Raw genomic sequence first — 9915 nt, 5'->3', positions numbered from 1 at the left:
TTCCCCGCAGCGTATCCGATGCCGCCGCATTCTACCGAGCCGAGGAAGGCAGCTCGACAGAGAAGGTGTTCTAGTCTCAGTACGCTGAGGCCGGACACCCTGTGCCCTTGAGCGACCAGCTGAAGCAGCTAGTCAAGCTCCACAAGGCGGCCGAACAAGCCCTGAAGGGCTTCATAGTTCAGCTGTGGCCTGGAGAGGCCCTGCCTGGGAGCTACTTTGAACTGGTGCGGCGGCTGGTGGAGGCTTGTCCAAGGCTCGAGGTCATCAAGCGCTCCGTCTGCATCGAAGGTGCCCGTAGGGCCCTTACCCGTGCAAAGATCCACTGGGGTAAGCTGGACGGTGAGAAGCTTGTGAGGGACGGGCCGCCACCGGGGAAGGAGCATCGCAAGCCCGAGAACTATTACAAGGATGTTTTGGCTGGTGCCCGGCTTATGGCGAATGAATGTACCAAGGATGTAATTTTTCAATGAACTCGCTCGTGTTATCCTGTGCGCTGAAAACTTGTTCATATGCGCTAAGCAATGCTTTTGAATTTAAAATATTACTTTCTGTGCGGCCGTTTATCAAAAAATTGAGAGATGGCCAGTCGTCGGCTTCTACCCCCATGCCACTAGTGCTGGGGTGTTCGGGATAAACCTGAGCGCTCTTTTTCCCATGATTGGGTCCGTCGAGGGAGGCGATCAGCACAACAAACAAGGCAATCGGACTATAATGCTTGAACACTCTCACTTAGCCATAGAACTCTATAATTTTAAATTTCGGTGAAGCCCCTAGTATTCGGAAGACCGAGTTCGGGGCGCTATCCATGCCTTCGCCGGACAAAGCCGGTTCCTCGCTCGAAGCGGCATAAGTCTTTAAGGACTCGAAAAACCTCTCGAACAGCGACCGGTCTCTCGCTTCATCATGACAGTCGGTTTTAGCTTTCTCTACTGAGGTGCTCAGCCCAGCTCAACTGGGGCACAATCGCAGTAGTTCTCCTAGTGCTACCTTAGCCGATATAGCGGAACGTAAGGCACCAAAACATAGGAGCCGGGCAAACCCAACCATTGACCCAAATCATGATTCGGAGCCGATGCATAGTGCTATAAGTTCGGGGTGCCGCACTTGTGAAAGTGTACGGACTTCTCACGCCATATAGATGGGTACTGAAGCCCCTGGTGTATTTTGCCATACCACAATGTACGGATGCAGCATGTTATTAATAAACATATATATAAAAAGAGGATAATGCAAAAAATAGACAAAAAGCTATGCATTGTTTATAGAAAGGCTGCTATGAAAGCGGAACGATATAAATAGTGTGATAAGCAAAAGAAATTGGACTATTTAACATGTCCTGGCCAGGGGCAGGCCGCGGAGTTGTATTAAAAAATAGGTATACTGCTCGCAATAGAGACCACCTGGGAGTTCCATAATGCGGCGTGGCTTGTCTGCTTTCCTGGATTTTGCATCGTTTGTGCGGCAGTTGAATTGCCGAACGGGTCATCCAAAGTATGGAGTCCTGAGAGTAAGAGAAAAAAGGAATCCGCCAGCCCCTGGTGCTGTTTAAGCCGTTTTTTGGGCGTGCCGTGATAGTGCCCCTTCCCCTGTGCCCATGGTATTTCAAGAGCGTAGTTATGTACGCGAAGCGCTGGTTTCGCTATATCGCGAGAGCTAGGGTTGGGGCCACATTGCTATGCTAGCTCAGAACGTGCCAGGCGGTCTTGTTGTAGGGTACTCCGGGCGCGCATGACAGTGTCCGACTTTTTGAAGGCCGAACTGGAGAACTGCCTAGAGAGGCTGCTTTGTACTTCTGCTGCGAGCGCTACCGTGTGCTCCTCCGTTCGGAGGGAGTGTTCAGTGTTCCCATTAACCGTGATTACTCCTCTAGGGCCTGGCATCTTGAGCATGAGGTATGCATAGTGCGGTACTGCGTTGAATTTTGCGAATGCGGTTCGCCCGAGCAGTGCGTGATAGCCACTACGGAACGGGACTATGTCAAAGATTAACTCCTCGCTTCGAAAGTTATCCGGAGATCCGAAGACCACTTCCAGTGTAACTGAGCCTGTACAGTTGGCTTCTACACCTGGTATGACGCCTTTAAAGGTCGTTTTGGTGGGCTTGATTCTCGAGGGATCTATGCCCATTTTTCGCACTGTATCCTGGTAAAGCAGGTTCAGACTGCTGCCGCCGTCCATGAGGACTCTTGTGAGATGAAATCCGTCAATGATTGGGTCTAGAACCAGTGCGGCGAAGCCGCCATGACAGATGCTAGTGGGGTGGTCCCTTCGATCAAAGGTGATCAGGAAGGAGGACCATGGGTTGAACTTTGGGGCGACTGACTCCATCGCATATACGTCCCGTAACGCACACTTCCGCTCCCTCTTGGGGATGCGGGTTGCGTATATCGTGTTCACCGTCCGCACTTGCGGGGGAAATCCCTTCTGTCCACTGTTGTTCGGCGGCCTGGGCTCCTCCTCGTCGTCGCTATGCAGCCCCTTGTCTTTGTTTTCGGCTCTTAACTTGCCTGCCTGCTTGAACACCCAACAATTCCTGTTGGTGTGATTGGCTGGCTTTTCGGGGGTGCCATGTATCTGGCACAAGCGATCGAGTATTCGGTCCAAACTGGACGGGCCCTGAGTATTTCTTTTGAATGGCTTTTTCTGTTGACCGGATTTGTAGCCTCGCAATCCTGCATTAACTGCCGTATCCTCGTTGCTGTCGCTGTTAACGCGGCGCTTTTGTTTGTTCCGACATGACCTGTCACTTTTGTCCTTGGTATTCGAATTACCAGGGTTCTTGGTTAAGTTGTTGTTGCGAGCTAGCCAGCTATCTTCTCCCGCGCAAAAGCGGGTCATGAGTGTCGTGAGGGCTGCCATAAATTTCGGCTTTTCCTGTCCCAGGTGCCGGGCAAGCCACTCGTCACGGATATTATGCTTGAAGGTTGCTAAGGCCTCTGCGTCCGGACAGTTGACTATCTGGTTTTTCTTTGTTATGAACCGTGTTCAGAATTGCATGGCTGATTCCTCTGGCTGCTGAATTATGTGGCTTAGGTCATCGGCGTCCGGTGGTCGCACATAAGTGCCCTGGAAGTTGTCAAGGGATGCGGCTTCCAGGTCCTCCCAAGAACCGATTGAGTCTGCTGGCAAGCTGTTAAGCCAATGCCAGGCCAGTCCCTTAAGTTTGAGTGGGAGGTATTTGATGGCGTGTAGATCATCACCGCGGGTCATGTGGATATGAAGAAGATAGTCCTCGATCCATACCGCAGGAACTGTTGTGCCATCGTACGATTCGATGTTTACGGGTTTGAAGCCCTCAGGGATTTTATGATCCATTACTTCATCTGTGAAGCATAGTGGGTGTGCGGCGCCTCTGTATTGGGCTATATCACGACGCAGCTCGAAGGAGCTTTGTCTGTTGAGTTCGGCCCGGCCGGATTTATTGCATCCGGAGTGACGATCACCGTCACGTGTCGTGGGGCGCCTGCGCGATCCGTAGATCGATCTTGTTTGCCTTGCCTTGTCCTCCAGTATGTCGCGCAGGTCGGGCGCATTTTCCCGTGCCTTAGTATGCTTGACGCGGCATCGGGGCATGGCTTGAGTGGAGGGCCAAGAGGCCTCTCTGTCGGGGTCACGAGGTGGCCGGTCGGCCATGTCATGCGCTGGTGATGTAGGTGCTTCCTCCTCTAGTCGGGGTAGCAGCCTGCGCTTTGGGTAACTCTTGGAGGGGCGTTCGAGTTCATACTCTTTGGCCGCAAGGACTTCAGTCCATCTGTCAGCTAGCAAATCCTGATCGGCTCTAAGTTGTTGCTGCTTTTTCTTGAGGCTGCTTGCCGTGGCCATAAGCCTGCGTTTAAAACGCTCTTGTTCGGCGGGATCCTCTGGCACGACGAACTCGTCATCGTCGAGGCTTGCCTCGTCTTCGGAGGGAGGCGTATAATTATCGTCCTCAGCCTCTTGGTCCGCCGCCCTCTCGTGAGGGCTGGCTTCTCTGTCCTCCTGTGCTGAATCTTGCTGGAAGGGGTGTTCTTCGGCACTATCCGGAGTAGTATTATCTCTCATGCCGGAATCACCGTTTTTGCTTTGGCGGGATTTAGAGCGGCGCCGCTGACGCCGGCGCTTGGGCTGTTTCTTAGAGGTATCGTCCCCCGCTGTTTCATCGCCATATCCATCCTTCGGAGTGTCCACCATATATATGTCATATGACGAGGTGGCCTTCCAGCGCCCTACAGGTGCTGGTTCTTGTTCGTCTCCTGCATCGTCGTCCATGCCGTCGATGTCTTCGGAGTCAAAGTCAAGCATGTCGGTTAAGTCGTCGACAGTGGCTACGAAGTGGTTGGTTGGTGGGTTTTGAATTTCTTCATCGTCCGTATCCCAACCTTGCTGACCGTAGTCCGGCCAGGGCTCTCCTGATAAAGAGAGAGACTTTAGGGAATTCAGGATGTCGCCGAAGGGCGAGTGCTGAAAGATGTCCGCGGCAGTGAACTCCATTATCGGTGCCCAATCGGATTCGATCGGCAGGGGCGTGGGGGGCTCGGAGTTCGGAGAGGAATCCGGCTCCTCGGAGTCACGGGCCATGTGGAGTGCGGGGCTGGAGTTCGGCTCGATCGCCTCTGAGATCGCAGCCCCTGAGGCAGCATCCAACCGCTGATCCTCGATTGGCGCAGTAGGCTCTGAATCAATGGTCGGAACCGATGCGTGTGCGGCCTCCAAAGCGCTGCTCGGCGGCAGAGCTATATCATGCCCATCAAGACAGTGCGGCACGCTTAGCTGTGGCTCAAATCCGTCGAAGATCAAGTCCCCGCGGATGTCAGTCGTGTAGTTTAGGCTTCCAAACCTGACCTGATGGCCAGGGGCGTAATTTTCGACATGCTCAAGGTGGCCAAGCGAATTGGCCCGTAGTGCGAAGCCGCCGCAGACGAAGATCTGTCCGGGGAGAAAAGTCTCACCCTGGACTGCATCGTTGTTGATGATCGAAGGAGCCATCGGGCCTAAGGCGACGACACAGAGGAACTCTCAATGAAAGCACTAATGTCGGTGTCAAAACCGGCGGATCTCGGGTAGGGGGTCCCGAACTGTGCGTCTAGGCCGGATGGTAACAGGAGGCAAGGAACACGATGTTTTACCCAGGTTCGGGCCCTCTTGTTGGAGGTAAAACCCTACGTCCTGCTTGATTAATATTGATGATATGGGTAGTACAAGAGTAGATCAACCACGAGATCCAGGAGGCTAAACCCTAGAAGCTAGCCTATGGTATGATTGTTGTATGATGAAGTTGTCCTACGGACTAAAACCCTCCGGTTTATATAGACACCGGAGAGGGTTAGGGTTACACAAAGTCAGTTACAATGGTAGGAGATCTTGAATATCCGCATCGCCAAGCTTGCCTTCCACGCCAAGGAAAGTCCCATCCGGACACGGGACGAAGTCTTCAATCTTGTATCTTCAGTCCTGGAGTCCGGCTGAAGGTATAGTCCGGCTACCCGAACACCCCCTAATCCAGGACTCCCTCATTGAGTAAGACTCAAAGCCTGACCACGGCAGAAGATAGAGAGATAATGAAAGTCATTCCCTTTGCCTCAGCCATAGGTTCTATAAAGTATGCCATGTTGTGTACCGGACCTATTATGTACCTTGCCATGAGTTTGACAAGGGGGTACAATAGTGATCTAGGAGTAAATCACTGGACAGCAGTCAAAATTATCGTTAGGTTCCAAGAAGACTAAGGAAGAGTTTCTCGGTTATGGAGGTGATAAAGAGTTCATCATAAGGGTACACTGACGCAAGCTTTTACACCGATCCAGATGACTCCGTGCAGAGCGTTGCAGAGTAGCTCCATAAAAAGTTTCTCAATCTGGATACGTATTGAAAGTGGGAGAAATTAGCTAGAGTAGCTCCATGTAGAGCGTTGTAGAAATAGAAATTTGTGAAATACATACGGATCTGAATGTGGCAGACCCATTGACTAAACCTCTCTCACAAGCAAAACATGATCACACCTTAGTACTCTTTGGGTGTTAATCACATAGCAATGTGAAGTAGATTATTGACTCTAGTAAACTCTTTGGGTATTGGTCACATGGCGATGTGAACTATAGGTGTTAATCACATGACGACATGAACTAGATTATTGACTCTAGTGTAAGTGGGAGACTGAAGGAAATATGCCCTAGAGGCAATAATAAAGTTGTTATTTTATATTTCCTTATTCATCATAAATGTTTATTATTCATGCTAGAATTGTATTGATCGGAAACTTAAATACATGTGTGAATACATAAACAAATACCGTGTCCCTAGTGAGCCTCTACTAGACTAGCTCGTTGATCAAAGATGGTTAAGGTTTCCTAACCATGGACATGTGTTGTCATTTGATAACGGGATCAAATCATTAGGAGAATGATGTTATGGACAAGACCCATCCGTTAGCTTAGCATAATGATCATTCAGTTTTATTGCTATTGCTTCATGTCAAATACATATTCCTTCGACTATGAGATTATACAACTCCCGGATACCGGAGGAATACCTTGTGTGCTATCAAACGTCAGAACGTAACTGGGTGATTATAAAGATGCTCTACAGGTATCTTTGAAGGTGTTTGTTGAGTTGGCATAGATCGAGATTAGGATTTGTCACTCCGAGTATCGAAGAGGTATCTCTGGACCTTCTCGATAATACACATCATAAGCTTGCAAGCAAATGACTAAGGAGTTGGTCACGAGATGATGTATTACGGAACGAGTAAAGAGACTTGCCGGCAACGAGATTGAACTAGGTATGAAGATACCGACGATCGAATCTCGGGCAAGTAACACACCGATGGACAAAGGGAATTATGTATGCTGTCATAACGGTTCGACCGATAAAGATCTTCGTAGAATATGTACGAGCCAATATGAGCATCCAGGTTCCTCTATTTGGTATTGACCGGAGAGGTTTATCGGTCATGTCTACATAGTTCTCAAACCCATAGGGTCCGCACGCTTAACGTTCGATGATGATTTCGTATTATATGAATTATGTGATTTGGTGACCAAATGTTGTTCGGAGTCCTGAATGAGATCACGTACATGATGAGGAGTCTCTAAATGGCCGAAAGGTAAAGATTGATATATAGGACGATGGTATTCGGACACCGAAACTGTTCCGGAGGGTACCGGGTACATATCGGGTCACTGGAAGGGGTTCCGGGCACTCCCGGCAAAAGATATGGGCATAATGGGCCAAATGGGAAACGCAGCAGCCAGCAAGGGCTGTTGCGCCCCCCATATGGGCCGAACCACAGGAGAAGGAAAGAGGGCAAGAGAGAAGGAAGGGGAGGGATTCGGCCTCCCCCTTCCTTCCTACCCCCTCCAGAACTTATGGAAGGGGGGAGGCCGAATTGGGGAGGCGCCCAGGTAGGATTCCTCCTACTTGGGGCGCCCCCTTGCTGCTCCCCTCCCTCTCCCACCTATATATACATAGGGAGGGCGCGCCTAGAACACACAACACCATCTGTTAGCCATGTGCGGTGCCCCCCTTCACAGATTACACCCTCTGTCATATTCTCGCGGTGCTTAGGCGAAGCCCTGCGCGGATCACTTCGCCATCATCGTCACCACGTCGTCGTGCTGACGAAACTCATCTACTTCCTCGACACTTCGCTGGATCAAGAGTTCGAGGGACGTCATCGTGCTGAACGTGTGCAGACCTCGGAGGTGTCGTACGTTTGGTACTTGATCGGTCAGAACGAGAAGAAGTTCGACTACATCAACCGCGCTGTCAAACTCTTCCGCTTTCGGTCTACTAGGGTACGCAGACACACTCTCTCCCTCTCGTTGCTATGCATCTTTTAGATAGATCTTGCGTGAGCATAGGATTTTTTTTTAATTGCATGCTATGTTTCCCAACATTAAGGTGAATTCAAATTGTGACCCACTGAAAGGAAAAAACGGTTATTTCTTATGATCATTTGCTACACAAAAGACCGAATCAGAATGTGTAATCCTCGCCTCCTTGGGCCCCCCCACCGGTTGGTTGGGTCAAACTAAATTCAGATGGATCATATGCTGTGGATAGTGCAGGAGCATGTATGGTACTGCAAGACTCTGAAGGTAGTATCATCTTTTCTGCTTGCAGGAAGTTATTTTCGTGTCGTGAAGCACTAAAGGCAGAGTTGTGTGCCTGCATAGATGGATTATCATTGCCAATCCAGAGGAGTGATCTCCCGGTTATTATTGAGCAGGACTCATCAGTTGCAGTTGAGATGATCCAAGGTCGAGACCACGATAGATCGATTTATGCTTCTTTAGTTAAAGAGATCAGATATCTCTTGTCTCTTCGAGAAAATTGTATTACTCATGTTAGCCGCTCACAAAATAAGGTTAGCGATAGTCTAGCAAATTTCGCCCATGTTGAGGGTAGAACCATGACTTGGATCGGCTCTGGTCCCTCTACCGCGGTTGAGCTAGCCTCTGCTGATTGTAATCTGTTGGTGGTTGAGTAATACAATTTTTTCACTCGCAAAAAAGAAGACATCTAGCCACACTCCTGGTGGCTTATCCCTTTAAAAATGAGCTAGCTCATGAGCCATCGCGGTCGACTCATGATAACAGTGTTGAAAAATAATCTTGTGACTACCAGAGAGGATTTCCATATTGTTAACGTTTTTTTCCATATTGTTAACGTTAAGAAATACTATTTACGTTAAAAAAAAACTAAGACTGACTAAACAGACCACACTTCCACAATTTCTCCAACCAACTCCCATACTTCCTTGAAACAAAGGACTCACAAGCTGCTTACACAGATGCGCCCCAACACATGCTTCAGGTCAATGTGGAGAAAGAGCAAGAAGCCTTCAGGTCCTTGCTGTCACCCTTGCGGCTCCTGTACTTCTACAACATCCTCCTCCCCCTATTTTTAACACACATAAAAGGATCTGTCCAAACTAAAAAAGCAAACCAAATTGTTGCCACAACAGTGTGTTTTGACCTTCCGTGGTGGGTGCATCCCTCTTATAGGAGGACAAAGCCCACATCACACCCCACCGCGATCCCGTTTGTGCAATCGGTAGCGACAGACCCAATGTCTTCCTCAAATAACAAATCGATTCAATGAGGCACATCATAATTTTACAAACATACAGCTGAATCAACATGAAACCATAGCAAATAGAGTATGAACATGTATAGCTCGACGGTGGACCATGCACAAGTGAAACCTCCCATGGGGCAAGCAACACCAGTGATGTGAGAGCGGTAAATGGCCCCAGCAACCGCCCAGCCAGCCCCGCATAAGACTAGTCACAATGGGGAGTAAGTTAAACTAGTAACATCACATTTTACTAGGCTATATTACTACCTCCACAGTGGGTAGTAACATATGTGTGTTGTCATGTTATGGTTCATTTATTAGCCTATAGACTCATATTGTCTTGATATGTGTGATGTTACAGTAACTAGCTAAGTTACCACCATCATCTTTCTCATCATTAAATACGTGCCACATAAGCAAAATTATTTTGAAAAGTATGACGTTACTAGTGATGTTACTCTCATTGTGTCCAGCCTAAACTTGGAGGAGATGCATGTAGGCATAAATGCAAGTTTGTGTTGGTTAGGATTAATTAGCAGGAGCTGTCTTGTTGTGAGTCAAGTTAGTTTCCAAGTTCTAGGAAATGATTCTTGCTTCGGTACACCTCCCCTTAAAAGTTTGCACAAATCCTAAAGTTATTTAATAAAGCTATGATCATATTAGACTATCTAATATGAACATAGCTTTATTAAATAACTTTAGGATTCGTGCTTTTTGATTACAAAAGATTAGACTATTGAAGTCTAATATTGTAGTCTAATTTGATTACAAAAGATTATATTATCATTCTTTATCGAAGGGTACCTTCTGATCTTCACCTTCAATCTACGCTGAGATCCTTAATTTTTTTTTGGGGGGG

Source organism: Triticum aestivum, chromosome 1A (genome assembly GCF_018294505.1).
Source record: "Triticum aestivum cultivar Chinese Spring chromosome 1A, IWGSC CS RefSeq v2.1, whole genome shotgun sequence".
NCBI classification, from domain to species: domain Eukaryota; kingdom Viridiplantae; phylum Streptophyta; class Magnoliopsida; order Poales; family Poaceae; genus Triticum; species Triticum aestivum.
This window is presented reverse-complemented; position numbering follows the sequence as displayed.